At 36.1% G+C, this 15892-nt stretch overlaps 1 long non-coding RNA gene, 1 other non-coding gene and 1 pseudogene across 2 annotated transcripts; 2 read left to right on the plus strand and 1 right to left on the minus strand.

Annotated features, from left to right (window-relative positions):
- The first annotated feature begins 2291 nt into the window (after window positions 1-2291).
- TRNAE-UUC (transfer RNA glutamic acid (anticodon UUC)) lies at window positions 2292-2364 on the plus strand. Its single transcript has one exon. It is a non-coding gene; the product is annotated as a tRNA-Glu (tRNA).
- A 7094-nt stretch (window positions 2365-9458) lies between these two features.
- On the minus strand, window positions 9459-11630 carry LOC147790719 (uncharacterized). The gene is made up of 3 exons (XR_015422596.1): window positions 11492-11630; window positions 10597-10670; window positions 9459-9754 (listed from the first exon to the last, which is right to left on the minus strand). It is a non-coding gene; the product is annotated as an uncharacterized LOC147790719 (long non-coding RNA).
- A 3203-nt stretch (window positions 11631-14833) lies between these two features.
- On the plus strand, window positions 14834-15610 carry LOC147790720 (uncharacterized; annotated as a pseudogene).
- Window positions 15611-15892: the final 282 nt, after the last annotated feature.

Raw genomic sequence — 15892 nt, forward strand, 5'->3', positions numbered from 1 at the left:
AACACATCATCGATATAAACTATAGAATTTTTTTGAAAGGATTGAACATATCATTCATAATCTTCTGAAATTCGGATGGAGCGTTATTTAGCCTAAATGGCATGACGTTCCTCTCATATTTTCTAAATTGGACATTAAATGCTATTTTATATTTGTCCTTTTAGGAAACTAGAATTTTCCAAAATCCCAATTTCATGTCGAATTTTATAAAAACATTTGACTCTAAATTCTTTTTATCAAATCATTTTTGTTTTGGATGGGATATCTTATTTATTCTAAAACCTTATTCAAAGGTTTGTAATTAATTACCGGTATCAGAATTTCTGGTTTCTTTTCACCATGTTGTTAACCTAAAATGCGAGACATGACCACATGCTCTTTGAAGACCTTATCAGCTTCCTCTGCAAAATATCACCTAAAATGTCACAGTATTTAGTGCAAAATATCACCTAAAATGTCACAGTATTTAGTGTTCGATGCTTTTTGACTTAACCCTAGGGTTCTATTTAAAGTGAACTTGCGATAATTTTTGTCAAATTATATATTTCAATACCTAATACATTAAGATATAATATCTTATTTCAATAATATTAAAATGTTGTAGAATATCATAATATATGTTTAATTAATATGAATCTCATTCAAATTTCAAATATATATTTTTATTTAATGTTTATGATACACATCAATTATTTTAATATTTAACATATCAAATACGTTAATATGTTTTGATATTATACTTCAAGACTATAGGAACTTGCTCAGAGGACCTGAGAGTTACATTGGCCTACAATGCATCTCATGGACGATGCAAAACTATGGTGGCGCTTGAAGGTGAATTGTATAAAAAACTGGTCATGCACCAAAAAATCATGGGAAGACCATTGATGGAATTGAAGCAATCGACGCTCCCCTGTATGGGTTTCCAATCAAAGACCTAATGTTTGATGTTGACTCTTTTGAAGAAAGAGCCACATGATCAAACAACAAGAAATGGGGCGGTATCTCTGAGAACTGTATCACACACATAAAAAAAATATGTCGAAGAGTTAGACATTACACAGAAGATCTGGCTTTCATCGAGGAGACCCGACTTATATTCTCGAAAATGAAATTTTATTTTCTTATTTCGTTTATTTTATAGTTTCATCTTTTGTCACCAATTATATTTAAACTTTACCTAGGTTTGAGAAGCACTATAATGGATGAGTTCAATAGTATCTTAAATTCAAAAGACTTTTATGAACTTGGTTTCTGAGGCACTATAATGGTCAAGTTCAATAGTATCTTAGATTAAAAAGACTTTTATGAACTTTGAACCTTTAATAGTGTTATGTCATAGATATTTGGTTCAATTTCAACAACTGAGGTTGAGGTTATTCAAATGGTTAATGTGATAATCCGGTCATTTTCAAGGTCTCTTTTGTTGAACGCCATCATGGCTGAGATGACTGAGATGACTGAGATGAGCACTTGAGTGAGTTTGACAAGGAGGGTCGTAGAGAACCACACCCCGAGCCAAGCTCATGTTGGGCTTAACAAACTAAAAATCCAAAAACACAAACCCTTAAATGGGAACCAGGATGCTAAGGAATTAAAAAACTTTATTTTTGACGTAGAACATTACTTGAAGGTTACAGGAACTTGCTCATAGAATCTAAGAGTTACGTTGGCCACAATGCATCTCATGGACGGTGGCGCTCGAAGGTGGATGATATAAAAAATGGGTCATGCACCATAAACTCATGGGAAGACCGTTGATGGAATCGATGCAATCGACGCTCCCCTTGATGGGTTGCCAATTAAAGACCTGACGTTTGATGTTGACTCTTTTGAAGAAAAAGCCACACGATCGAACACCTCGAAATGTCGCGATAGCTCTAAGAACTCTATCATACGACCTGAGAGTTGAGGGCTACAGGAACTTTCTCATACGACCTGAGAGTTACGTTAGCCGCAATGCATCTCATGGACGATGCAAAACTATGGTAGTTCTCGAAGGTGAATGGTATAAAAAATGGGTCATGAACCATAAACTCATGGGAAGATCATTGATGGAATCGATGCAATCGACACTCCCCTGGATGGGTTGCCAATCAAAGACCTAACATTTTATATTGACTCTTTTGAAGAAAGAGCCACACAATCGAACAGCTTGAAACGTCGCGGTAGCCCTGAGAACTCTAACACACACAGGGAAGGGTGTGTCGAAGAGTTAGACATTAAGTAAAAGATCATGCTAAAACTCTTCAGCGATCTGACAAAAGACTTCAGGACATCTACACCAAAAATCCATTGTTGTCCAGCGGTAAGGATATCTGGCTTTCACCCAGGAGGACCCGGGTTTGATTCCCGGCAATGGAATATTATTTTCTTATTTCATTTTATTTTACAGTTTCTATCTTAGACTAAAAAGACTTTTATGAACTTTGTACCTTTGTTAGAAGTTATGTTATAGATATTTTGTTTAATTTTAAATGGTTAATGCGATAATCCAGTCGTTTTCGAGGTCTCTCTTGTTGAACGACATCATGGTTGAGATGAGCAGGTAATTCAAATGGTTAATGCAATAATCCAGTCATTTTCGAGGTCTCTCTTGTTGAACGACGTCATGGTTGAGATGAGCAGGTGATTCAAATGGTTAATGCGATAATCCAGTCGTTTTCGAGGTCTCTCTTGTTGAACGACATCATGGTTGATGAGCACCCGAGTGAGTTTGACAAGTTGGGCTGTAGAGAACCACACCTCAAGCCACGTTCATGTGGGCTTAACAAACTTAAAATCCAAGAACACAACCCCTTAAATGGAAACGGGGATGCTAAGGAATTAAAAAGCTTTATTTTTTACGTAGAAAAATACTTGAAGGTTACTTGAACTTACTCATAGGACCTAAGAGTTACGTTGGTCGCAATGCATCTCATGCACGATGCAAAACTATGGTGGCGCTCGAAGGTGAATGGTATAAAAAATGGGTCATGCACCATAAACTCATGGGAAGACTGTTGATAGAATCGATGCAATCGACGCTCCTTCTTATACAAAATTTGGATCAACCAAGAGATAAAGCTAGAATTAGATTATGGAACCTTTTTCTAAATCGAGTAACTCCACAATCAACTTCATCGAGGCTTGATTGAATGACTCAGATGCAATCTACCACAAGAATTGCATAAAACTTAGAAATGACAAAGATATGCTCGAATTTCTACGGGAGGGGTCATCTCAACTTGAGAGATCAATTTCATTGATCACAAATATGTTTTTACATAATAATGTGTGGGTATTTATAGTCTCCCCACAAAAGAAGTTAGTGGCTGTGATTGAATCTCGATCCCTTTAGATCTCCACAGAAGACGAAGTCAATTTGAGCATTACAAACTTTATGAAATTAAAATAAGAAATAAAGTTTTCTAACCACTCATGAAATGATGCTTGCAACTTCATCCGCTACTTCAACCATGCAAATATTTATTTTTGAATCTCCAAATGGTCTTGACTCAAACGACTCAACTTGTCACACATGAAATGATGGTTGAACCTAGCCTATCCAATTTTGTAGATGAAGTATGAATGCTTGTTGAATCTTCTTGGCCTTGGGTTGTGTAATAGGTCTAGTTGGAACACCATGATTCTTATCATCATCCCCCTATTCAAAAGAATCAGAAAAATCATCACCTACATCAAAAGGACTCAACTCAGCAACATTGAAAGTAGAATGTACACTGTGATTCTTATCATCATCCCCCTCTTTAGGATTCGTCCTCGAATAAGAAAAATCATCCACCTACATCAGAATGACTCAACTTAGCAACATTGAAAGTAGAATGTATTGACAATTCTAAAGGAAGATCAATTTTATTGTTCCATGCAATAAAATGAGTCATTTTACTAAATGTCTTATAGAGCATTTATAGTCAAATAAAGAATTAGGAATCCACGCTATCTACAAACGCACTCCCAATTGAGCTATCCACGCTAACGTTAAAATGAAAATTCATCAGTAAAATTATTTACGCTAACTCATTGAAATTTTAAAAAGAATTCATCTTTAAATTTAGATAAGATAGTAAGTTATATTACTTGAATCAGGTGTGGTGAAGGTCGAACAACAACCTGACCTTCAAATCTTCAATATTAAGCTCTCCCAACTAAGCTATCCCCTGTAACATTGAAAATGAAAATTCCTAAATTTTAAAAAGAAATAATCACTAAATTTAGATTAAATAGTCAAGTAATTTTAAAAAGAAATAATCACTAATTTTAGATTGAATATTTAGGTTATGCAAGTTAGAAAACTTGAATTAGGTGCGGTGAACGTGGATCAAACACGTGACTTTCCGATCTTTAGTGATGTTCTCACGTGACTTTCAGATCTTCAGTGACGCTCTCCAAACTGAGCTATCCCCGCTAACATTAAAAATAAAAATTCATCGGTTAAGATGTTTTCACTACTTCATTGAGATTTTAAAAAGAAATAATCACTAATTTTAGATTGAATAGCTAGGTTATGCAACTTACTTGAACGCTCTCCAAACTGAGTTATCCCCGCTAACATTAAAAATAAAAATTCATCGGTTAATAAGATATTTTCACTACTTCATTGAGATTTTAAAAAGAAATAATCACTAATTTTAGATTGAATAGCGAGGTTATACAACTTAGTCAACTTGAATCAGGTGCAGTGAACGTGGATCAAACATGTGACCTAATCACTAATTTTAGATTGAATATTTAGGTTATTCAAGTTAGTCAACTTGAATTAGGTGCGGTGAACGTGGATCAACCACGTGACTTTCAGATCTTTAGTGATGCTCTCACTTGACTTTCAGATCTTCAGTGACGCTCTCCAAACTGAGCTATCTCCACTAACATTAAAAATAAAAATTCATCGGTTAAGATATTTTCACTACTTCATTGAGATTTTAAATAGAAATAATCACTAATTTTAGATTTTATAGCCACGTTATGCAACATAGTCAACTTGAACGCTCTCCAAACTGAGCTATCCCCGCTAACATTAAAAATAAAAATTCATCGGTTAATAAGATATTTTCACTACTTCATTGAGATTTTAAAAAGAAATAATCACTAATTTTAGATTGAATAGCGAGGTTATGCAACTTAGTCAACTTGAATGAGGTGCAGTGAACGTGGATCAAACACGTGACCTTGAGATCTTTAGTGACGCTCTCCCAACGAAGCTATCCCGGCTAACATTAAAAATGAAAACTCATTAGTAAAGTATTTAGCTAATTCATTGATATTTTAAAAGGAAATAATCACTAATTTTAAATTGAATAGTCACGAGTGAAGTTATGTGACTTGAATCAGGTGCGGTGAACGTGGATCGAACACGTGACCTTCACATTTTCAGTCTGACGCTCTCAAAACTAAGTTATCTTCGCTAATATTTGAAAAAAAAAAATCATATGTAAAGGTATTTCCGCTAATTCATTATATTTTAAAAAGAAATAATCACTAATTTTAGATTGAATAAAGTTATGCAACTTAATGAACTTATGCAACGTAAACCAAGTGCGGTGAACGTGGATTAAACATGTAACCTTCAGATATTCAGTCCGAACTAAGCTATCCCCGCTAACACTAAAAATCAAAATTCATGTGTAAAGGTATTTCTGCTAATTCATTATTCGTTGAAATTTTAAAAATAAATAATAACTAGTTTATTTTTTATGCAACGTAAACGAAGTGCGGTAAACGTGGATTAAACATGTAACCTTCAGATATTCAGTCCGAACTAAGCTATCCCCGCTAATATTAAAAATCAAAATTCATGTGTAAAGGTATTTCCGCTAATTCATTATTCATTGAAATTTTAAAAATAAATAATAACTAGTTTATTTTTTATTGAATAGTCAGCTTATGCAAATGGAAACAGGTGCAGTGAACGTGGAGATTCAACATGCGACCATCAAATCTTTAGTTTGACACTCTCCCAACTGAGCTATCCCCGCTAAACATTAAAAATAAAAATTCATAAAACTATAAGGTGCAATGGATGCAAATTGAACACAAGACCTTCCAATACTCAATTGGATGCTCTCCCAACTAAGCCATCCTAGATAACATAAAAAATAAATAATCACATGTTTTAGATTGAATAGTAAAGATATGCAACTTAGTCAACTTATGCCAGTTGGATAAAAAACGTGACAGATCTTCTGCTAATTCATTGAGATTTTAAAAAGAAATAATCGATCTTCTGCTAATTCATTGAGATTGAGATTTTAAAAAGAAATAATCGCTAATGTAGTGAACGTGGATCAAACGTTATCTTTAAATCTTCCTTCTACTAATTCATTGAGATTGAGATTTTAAAAAGAAATAATCGCTAATGCAGTGAACGTTGATCAAACGTTACCTTTAAATCTTTAATATGACGCTCTCCCTGAGCTATCCACGCTAATATTAAAATTAAAAATTCAAAAAGAAATAATCGCTAATGCAGTGAACGTGGATCAAACGTTACCTTTAAATCTTCAATATGACGCTCTCCCTGAGCTATCCACGCTAATATTAAAATTAAAAATTCAAAAAGAAATAATCGCTAATGGAGTGAACGTGGATCAAACGTTACCTTTAAATCTTCAATATGACGCTCTCCCTGAGCTATCCACGCTAATATTAAAATTAAAAATTCAAAAAGAAATAATCGCTAATGCAGTGAACGTGGATCAAGCGTTACCTTTAAATCTTCAATATGACGCTCTCCCTGAGCTATCCAGGCTAATATTAAAATTGAAAATTCATAAGTAAAGGTATAAAGTGCGGTGAACGTGGATCGAACACGTGACTTTCACAGATCTTCAGTCTGACGCTCTCCCAACTGAGCTATCCCCGCAATCATTGGAAATGAAAATTCATCAGTAAAGGTATTTTCGCCGATTCATTGAGATTTTCAAAAGAAATAATGACTAATTTTTTATTGAATAGTCAGGTTATGCAAAAAGAAACAAGTGCGGTGAACGTGGAGATCGAACACGTGACCTTCAAATCTTAAATCTGACGTTCTCCAAACTGAGCTATCTTCGCTAACATTAAAAATGAAAGTTTTTAAATTTTAAGTAAAGGTATTTCCACTAATTAATTGAAATGTTAGAAAGAAATAATCACTAATTTTCGATTGAATAGTCAAATTATGCACCGTGAACCATGTGTGGTGAACATGGATCGAACACGAGACCTTCAGATCTTCAATCTAACGTTATCTCAACTGAGCTATTCACACTAACATTAAAAATGAAAATTCATCAGTAAAGGTATTTTCGCTAATTCATTGAAATTTTAAATAGAAATAATCACTAATTTTTAATAAGATATTCATGTTATCCAACTTGTATAAGGTGCGGTGAACTAGAACACGTTAGGTATTTCCGATAATTCATTGAGATTTCAAAAAGAAATAATGACTAATTTTAGATTGAATAGTTGGGTTATGCAACTAGAATCAGGTGCGGTGAACGTGGAGATCAAACACGTGACATTCAAATCTTCAGTCTGACGCTCTCCCAACAGAGTTATCCCTACTAATATTATAAATGAAAATTCATAAGTAAAGATATTTCCGCTAATTCATTATATTTAAAAAAGAAATAATCACTAATTTTAGATTGAATAAGCAAGTTATGTTTTTAGATTGTATAGTCAGGTAATAAACTTGTATTAGGTGCGTTGAACGTGGATAAAACACGTGTGACCTTCAAATCTTCAGTCTAACAATCTCCCAACTGAGATACTCTTGCTAACATTAAAAATGAATATTTATCAGTAAAGGTATTGGGTACGCTTCTGAAAATTCAACAAAAGGCAATAGTATTAGATCGAGATGCCAGATTTAAATCTCGCTTCTGGAAAATTCAACTAAGGCATTGGGTACGTAGTTATAGTACGACATTCCACCCATAAACAGATGGTCAAACAGAAATGCTCAAGCAAATATTGGAAGACATGTTGAGGGTATATGTGATGGATTTTGCAGGAAGCTCGAATAATTACCTACCCCTTATGAAATTCACTTATAATAATACTTGCCAAGCCACCATACAAATGGCCACATACGAGGTTCTCTATGGACGAAGATTTTGATCCCTTATCTTTTGGGAAGAAGGGGGGCAAACGACAACTATTGGGCCACAGTTGGTGCAAAGTACCACGCCGCAGTCCAGAAGATTAAAGCTAGGATACAAACCGCACAAAGCCGAGAGAAAAGCTATGCAGACCTAAGGCGCAAGAACATGGAATTGTAGGTAGGGGATCATATATTCCTAAAGGTAGCACCCCATGAGAGGGGTGCTCAGGTAGGGTAAAAAGGGGAAGCTAAGCCCTAGGTTTATCCGTCCCTTTGAGATATTAGAAAGGATTGGATCTGTGGCCTATAGAATCGGGCAATGCCCAAACTTGTCTGCAGTACATAATATCTTTCATGTATCCAAACTACGGAAGTATACCCTAGATCGTTCGCACGTACTGGCTCATGAAACTCTCTTCTTGAGAGATGACCTAACGTATAAAGAAGACCCGATTCAAATAATAGACAAGAAAGTCAAATGATTGAGAAACAAGGAAATCTCTCTTGTTAAGGTCATATGGAAGAATCATAGAGTAAAAGAAGCCACTTGGGAAACAGAAGGCAAATAAGAACCTTGTACCTTGACCTATTTTAGAATAAACACTTTCGATGACTGAAAGTTTTCAAAGGAGAGAAGAATTTGCAACACTCAAGGTCTCCAATAAGAGACAGTGTGTAATCCCTATTAGGTTGTATCTAGAAGTAAAGAACAAGTAAAATTGAAAAAATATTGAGAAAACTGTACTTTTTCTAATTTGTATAAACTTCCCGAATCATTAAATTTTTTATAGAATAAGAATTACAAGTTGCTTAAAAAAGCAAGGCTCCGATCGGAGAAGACTTTTCTAGTAGAAGATTCAAAAAAATCAAGAATGAAATTATAGAAATTCTAGACGTTTCATTGATAGTGGAAAATCCGTCTATAAATTATGAATAAGGGTAGACTATTAGGGGCAAGAAGCAAGCTTAATCGAGTACCCAATCGAGAGATACAAGTTTTTTTTTTGGGGTATAGTGTTCATGGGTTTACCTAGAATTCGAGAACTATAGTCCACTATTCATGTCCAAACTTGTTCCTGCACCTTCTAAATAAGTTTACCCATAAGTTTGGTGAAGGAAAGAGGTCCTCAAAGTGCTAGTAGGTTTTCACACGAATTAGTCCACGTTAGGTTACACTTTAATGTTTTCCTAAGCTAAAACCTAAACTCCTAAAGCCTAATCCATGACATTATGTATAAACCTAGGTTCATCAATAATCCATGTATCAAGTACCTAGAACTATGTGAATAACATGCTAAATAAGTTGCTAGGATCCTGTAACGACCCTAAATTTCCACAAACTCAGAGTCGCTACTAACGTCTCATGCTCATCTATAATGCGGAAATATAACTCTTACATGAACATAGTTGATAACGTAAACTTCAAAAAAAACGTTTAAAACAACTTCTTCTCTGGAAAACACAGCCATGGTCTTACGTGTTTAAGTATGAAATACTGAAATTTAGAGAAAACAAAAACAAATACAAAATAATTTAAAACAATGAAATGCAAAACAACCTATTCTAACTTAAGACTAGAAATTTAAATATGAATCTACCCTATGCACGTGCCACAGTCTCTGCTCGCGATGCCGCCGTCCCCGTACAAGTGCGCCTTGCCTTTACCTGAAAAATGATGTGGCACACGGCCTGAGTATTTCAAAGAATACTCAGTAAGTGGCCCCGCTATAGGGGCCATGCAAATGCAAACACATGCAATCATGATTTAGGGACCTATCTCTAATCATCTTAGGGGTGGCCTCCAGTCTCGGACAAATTGGATGTGTAGTACTTCCCTACACATGACTCACACGTGCGAGTGTGAGTCCCCAGGGCGCTCGCACACCCCCTGGACCCTCTGGTCAAGCTAATCTGTAGGGACGTCCGGAGGTCAGCGGAACCCCATAGTGTCATGCGCCTCATGAACACCCTCATCTGTGTGCTTTCGCACCTGTGCGCATTCGCGCTCATCATAAGGTGCGCGTCCGCACTCATCATCTCTAGGGGAAGTAGCCCTATGCTTATGAACATACAATATGCATGAGGTCCCTCTAAATCCATCATAATGTCTCTTCTGACACAACCCTCTAGTCTCATCTCTTTGTTACTCTAGGTAACACATACTCGTGGATATTTATATTAATATCATTTTCACGCTCTTAGGGTTGTGTCCTATGTCGATCTAACGACATGATGCAATATGGCACTCATCATCATATGGCATGCTCAATATGGAAAACATCATCATATTAAGGTAAACGTCACGCAATCATCATACTCATCATATTGCCACAAAGTGCATCAAACATATCAAGTACGACATTCATCAAAATATATATATACTGAGCACATCATCAGGTATCATAACCCACACATCATCATAACTCATATATCGCATCGTACGACATAGTTCATACAACATCGTAACTCATACAATTTTTAGCCTATCCTATAGTAAGGCCACTTACCTGGTTAGCTTATACGGGTGTGACCAATTTATCCTTAATGAAAGTTCGATTTTTCCCTTTGTATCCAAGCCAACCTATAAGAATTCATAACATCAATTTCATGTTTAATTCTCTAACTCCGACAAGGGTTCATGTGCTAAACTTCATGTGAGCATTAAAGACTTTATGAGTATTGAATATATATATATATATATCTTAGTATCTTTTTTTTTTTTACTCTATGTATTTACTCTGTAAAATTATTTCTCTTCACCAAATCTTCCATTTTCCTCCCCACTGTCTCTTTCTTTTCTTTACTGTATTTAATTAGTTAAATATATATAATTTCCTTTCCTTTACCTCTTTCTTTTCTTCTTTTCTGTACTTAATTAAATATATGTATATATATTTTTCTTTACCTCTCTCTGTTTAATTCATTTCAAACCTCTTGTTTAATTCTTGTTCAATTCTTTTCTTCCCTATTTAATTCTAACACTTTAGTAAATGAAGGGTTTCTAATTCTTAATAATGGTACAAAGAAGAAGATCTATGATCTCATTCAAAGATCTGACATGATTTCTAACTGCTAATTAACATCTAAATAACTGGGTAATGTAGGTGGAAATCTGATTCTAATTAATTCGATAAATGATTTTGAATTTTTCTTTTCTTTCCTAAAACTACTGTCATTAACCATTTCCAATCTATTTTAATTTTTCCTTGAGTAAAAATGGCTATGCATCCATCCATTATGATTTTCTTCTCTTTCCTCAAAATGATGATTCAATTTAGATGCAATTGACACACCCAATTTTGATTTTCGATCCCATATCCAAAAATCTAAATAATTGAAGGAGAGATCTAAGATAACTTTTCTATCTCGTGCAAAAATAAAAGAAAATGAGATCCAACTTACCGATGACTTTTCTATCTCTTTCCATTCCTATTAGATCTGCCTGAAGTGAAGGTCATCTCCAATTCTTCTCTCCCAAAATCTGTGATCTTTCCTATGTTTCTTTCTCCCTTCCCAGAATCTGCCATTTTTGTATCTCCAATTCTTCTCCCCCAAAATCTGTGATCTTTCCTATGTTTCTTTCTCCCTTCCCAGAATCTGCCATTTTTGTTTCTGTTTCCTTTCTTGTTTTTTTTTGCAGATCATTTTAAAGTTGGAGGGGTTGGGGAGATATTGGGGGAAGGTGGAGAGAGAGGGTCGATAATTTACTTTTTTTTTTTTTTTATAATTATTATTTACTTATTTTTTTTTTTTGGGTCGTTACAGATCCATACCCATAAGTAACCATTATCTGCATTACGATGTGTACTAAAAGGCTCCTATTCCTCATTAGGTAGGATGTCCTACAATATGTATCAGGAGCTGAATGTTATGATAGGCCTACCTTTCCCATCAGCTAAACCAGATGCCCTGCACCACGATTTACCAGTAGGATTACATGATTATGACGACACCACTCATGTGTTCATGGGGAGAAAATTGAAGGTTATTTTAGCGGAAGGTTTTCAGGATCAGTATATGATACATGACACGATGACCTCTAAGTTCTAAGATCCTGAAAACATAACAAGAAGTAATATCCTAGCTTAAGGTCGCGATTAAGCACCTACGAGTAGGCTACTTACTAAGTTTTACTCACTCCATGTTTATCATTTTTTTTCAAGTAACTAAGAGTTGGTCGTGGATGAGAGTGGACTTTGGAGTGTGGTCCATGGACTAACCTCTATTTTTAATCTAGTATTTTTTGTTCTTCTCTAGATTCAAAATAAGCGGAAAATGATAAAAAAGCGATGAGGAATTTGTAGAAAAATTATGGATTTTTTCGAGAAAAATAATAATAAAATATTCGGAAAGGGGCAAATTACCAAAATACCCCTAGAAGAATGGATAATTACAAAAATGCCACTCTAATTAGAATCAGAGCATCTACCGTGACCATCCGAGCAAAATCCTTCGAACACAAATTTCAACCGTCGGATCTCCTCCAAAATTTGATATGATCTAGAACGAACACGCATGGATCATCACATCCAACGACTAGTATTCAAAGCCAAGGTCGGTAAGGCTATGATCGGAGTTGATATCTCCTAAAAATTATCCAGAAAGTTCGATCTCTAAATAATGAAGATTCTGGAGCTCTCAATGTCTGTTTAAGCTCCTCCTATAAAGTCTGAAGTAGGAGCAACAATACGGAATAAGAATCGAGAAAGGTCGATCCCCCAATCGAAGGCAATAAGCGTTTAGATTGTGGGTCTCTTACTCTCAGATTTCTTCCAAATTCGAGAGAAATCCTCCACCATTTCTCTTCAAACTTCTAAATAACGAAGAATCTGGAGCTCTCAATGTCGGTTTAAGCTCCTCCTATAAAGTCTTAAGTAGGAGCAACAATACGGAATAAGAATCGAGAAAGGTTGATCCCCCAATCGAGGGCAATAAGCGTTTAGATTATGGGTCTCCTACTCTCAGATTTCTTCCAAATTTGAGAACAATCCTCCACCATTTCTCTTCAAACTTATTCCTACCGTTTCTAAACAAGATTACCCACAAGTTCTATGAAGGAATATAGTGCTGAAAGAGCCTAGAAACCATTCCCCCAATTCAATCAACCATTGAAGAACTTCAAGAAAAACTTGAAAATCCAATCTGAGGATACATGATGATTCGTCGAGCAAGAATGATTCCAATCAGTTTCTACACCTCCAAGGAATGCTTCCATAGAAGACCACAAAGAAAAGTAACCTCGAGAGCGTGTCGAATTGAAGGAAATAGGTTTCGAAATTAAATTGGGGATAAGAGTCGAATTCCTATCTACGATCTCTTTTCCTTCAAATTAAGGATCCTCTAGCTTCAAAGGAAGAAGTTGAGTAAACTTGATGAAGGAATCGAGAGAGGAAACATCGTAAAACAAGCTACCCAAGAGATCGAAAATTCTGGCGTTTCGAGTGAGTTGCATACCGAGAACGATTTTTGGAAATTAAGGTCTTACATTTAAAGACGTTCCTCCAAACCAATTCCTTTAGCCTGAAGAAAGGATATGGAAGAGGTTCGATGAAGAAATAGGGCCTTGAAACCCCTAGAATCGGCTACCCAATAAGAAATCCTTTGTTTTATCTCCAACGATAAATCAGATTTTGGATGAACTTTGGAAGCGAATATCTTAGGCTACGATCCACGAGAAGGTATCAAATCAATCCCTAGCCCTTCCTTGTAATAACAATCTTTAAGTTTCACGAAGAAATCGAGGAGAGAAACGCTGTAAATGTGGCTGTACAGGCCGAGTTTCAGATGGCGACGACGCGAAAAATGCGTATCTTCTTCCTGTTCAGAGGAAAAAAACGATGATATGGCCAGTTCAACTAAACTGTCCAAGTCAACTCAAATAAATACTACGTGCACAATATCATGCTGGGCTTATTTCCTAAGAACCCCTTGGTCTCTAATAAATACTACGTGCACAATATCATGTTGGGCTTATTTCCTAAGAACCCCTTGGTCTCTAATAAACTTATCTTTTTTTGTTCCTAACATTTTGGTATCAGAGTCATGCCCTAAACTAGTTAAAACTAAAAGCAGAAGTCTTCTACGTGTGTCATAATAAAAGTATGTCGATGGAGAGTCCACTTGTGCAGTCTGCTGGAGGAAGGAGACAAGGTCGTGGAAGCTTTAGAGGCAAAGGAAGGGGACGAGGCAGACAAACCTTCAACAAGGTCATAGTGGAGTGCTATAACTGTCACAAACTAGGACATTTTCAATGGGAATGTCAAAGAAATACCACACGAGGCAGACAAACCTTCAACAAGGCCACAGTGGAGTGCTATAACTGTCACAAGCTAGGACATTTTCAATGGGAATGTCAAAGCAAGGAGAAGGAGACAAACTATGCAGAGAGTCAAGAAGAGATGTCGCTGAGGCTTACGTGAATATGAATAAGGCCAATAGAGAAGATATGTGGTTCCTTGACTCGGGATGTAGCAATCATAAGTGTGGGAAGAAGGAATATTTTTAAGATTTTGATGGAAGTTTCAGAGATTCAGTGAAGCTGGGCAACAACTCAAGCATGGTTGTAACTGGAAAGGGTAATGTACGGCTGGAAGTGAATGGAATGATAATGATAATCACAGGAGTGTTTTATGTGCCAGACCTGAGGAACAATTTGTTGAGTATTGGTAAATTGCAAGCAAAGGCGTTACCTTTTTGTTTCAAAATGGAACATGCAAGGTGTTTTATCCTGAGAGAGGCTTAATCATGGAGACGAAGATGTCTTTGAATCGAATGTTCGTATTGCATGCTATATCTCAGCCTGTAGCAGCCGTTCAAACTCAATTGAAACTTATGGGGAAAAGTGGTTCAAGGTCTCTGTCGTACACTCACCGCTCCAATTCCTATCGCCATAGTCAGAGAAGCAGAAGGGACCCAAGTTCTTCCCCCTATCATTCCACTACCAATTCCAGGAGAAGCAGTCGTTCAAGTTCCCTCAGCCGCCAACGCAGAAGTAGGTCTTCCTCGTTATCTCCTTTCCCCAAATCGTCCAGTTCCAGTCCTAGTCGTGCAACCACTTATCGGAATCATTCCATAGAGAAGCTTAAGAAAGAGGTAGAAGAGAAGAAAAGGCGTGAAACAGAGTTGAAGAAGTTAGAAGAAGATGCAACTAGGAGGATGGAAGAACTAATTCAGAAGAATGTTGAAGAAAGGCTAAACTCTAAAGAGACTAAATTAGAAATACAGAGGCGAATAGAGAAAGGTCGCACGAAGTTGTTTGATGATGTTGATGTGCAGCTTGAGAAAGAGAAAGAAGCCGCTCTTACTGCTACAAGACAAAAAGAAGAACAAGCACGAAAAGAGAGAGAAGAGCTAGATAAAATGCTGCAAGAGAATAGAAGAAGGGTAGAAAAAGCACAGCGACGATTAGTTTTGGAGCTGCAGCGGAAGGAAGAAGAACATTATTGTGAGCTCGAGTTGATTCAGAGATAAAAAGAGGAGGCAGCTCAGAGAACTAAGCTAGATGATAAGAGTTTGAGTTAAGTTTTGCTGGGAGTTAGTGAAGAGTCAAAAGCTTACAGACTCTATGATATAGAAACGGCAGATGAAAATAAGGATATAGAAGCGGCAGATGAAAATAATGATATAGAAGTGGCAGAGGAAAATATTTCATCTGGCTCTTTGGCTAAAGCAAGCTCTCCTAGCTCGAATAAGGCAAGGAATAAGAGACCACTAGTCTGGATGAGAGACTATGCAATAGGAGAAGTTTTTTTTTGTAAAGAAGATGATGAAGCTCTGCCATGTTTACCCCTACTGAACCTGCAA

The sequence above is a fragment of the Cucurbita pepo genome, chromosome 10, assembly GCF_057944985.1.
Source record: "Cucurbita pepo subsp. pepo isolate OVF chromosome 10, ASM5794498v1, whole genome shotgun sequence".
Taxonomy (NCBI): Eukaryota; Viridiplantae; Streptophyta; class Magnoliopsida; order Cucurbitales; family Cucurbitaceae; genus Cucurbita; species Cucurbita pepo.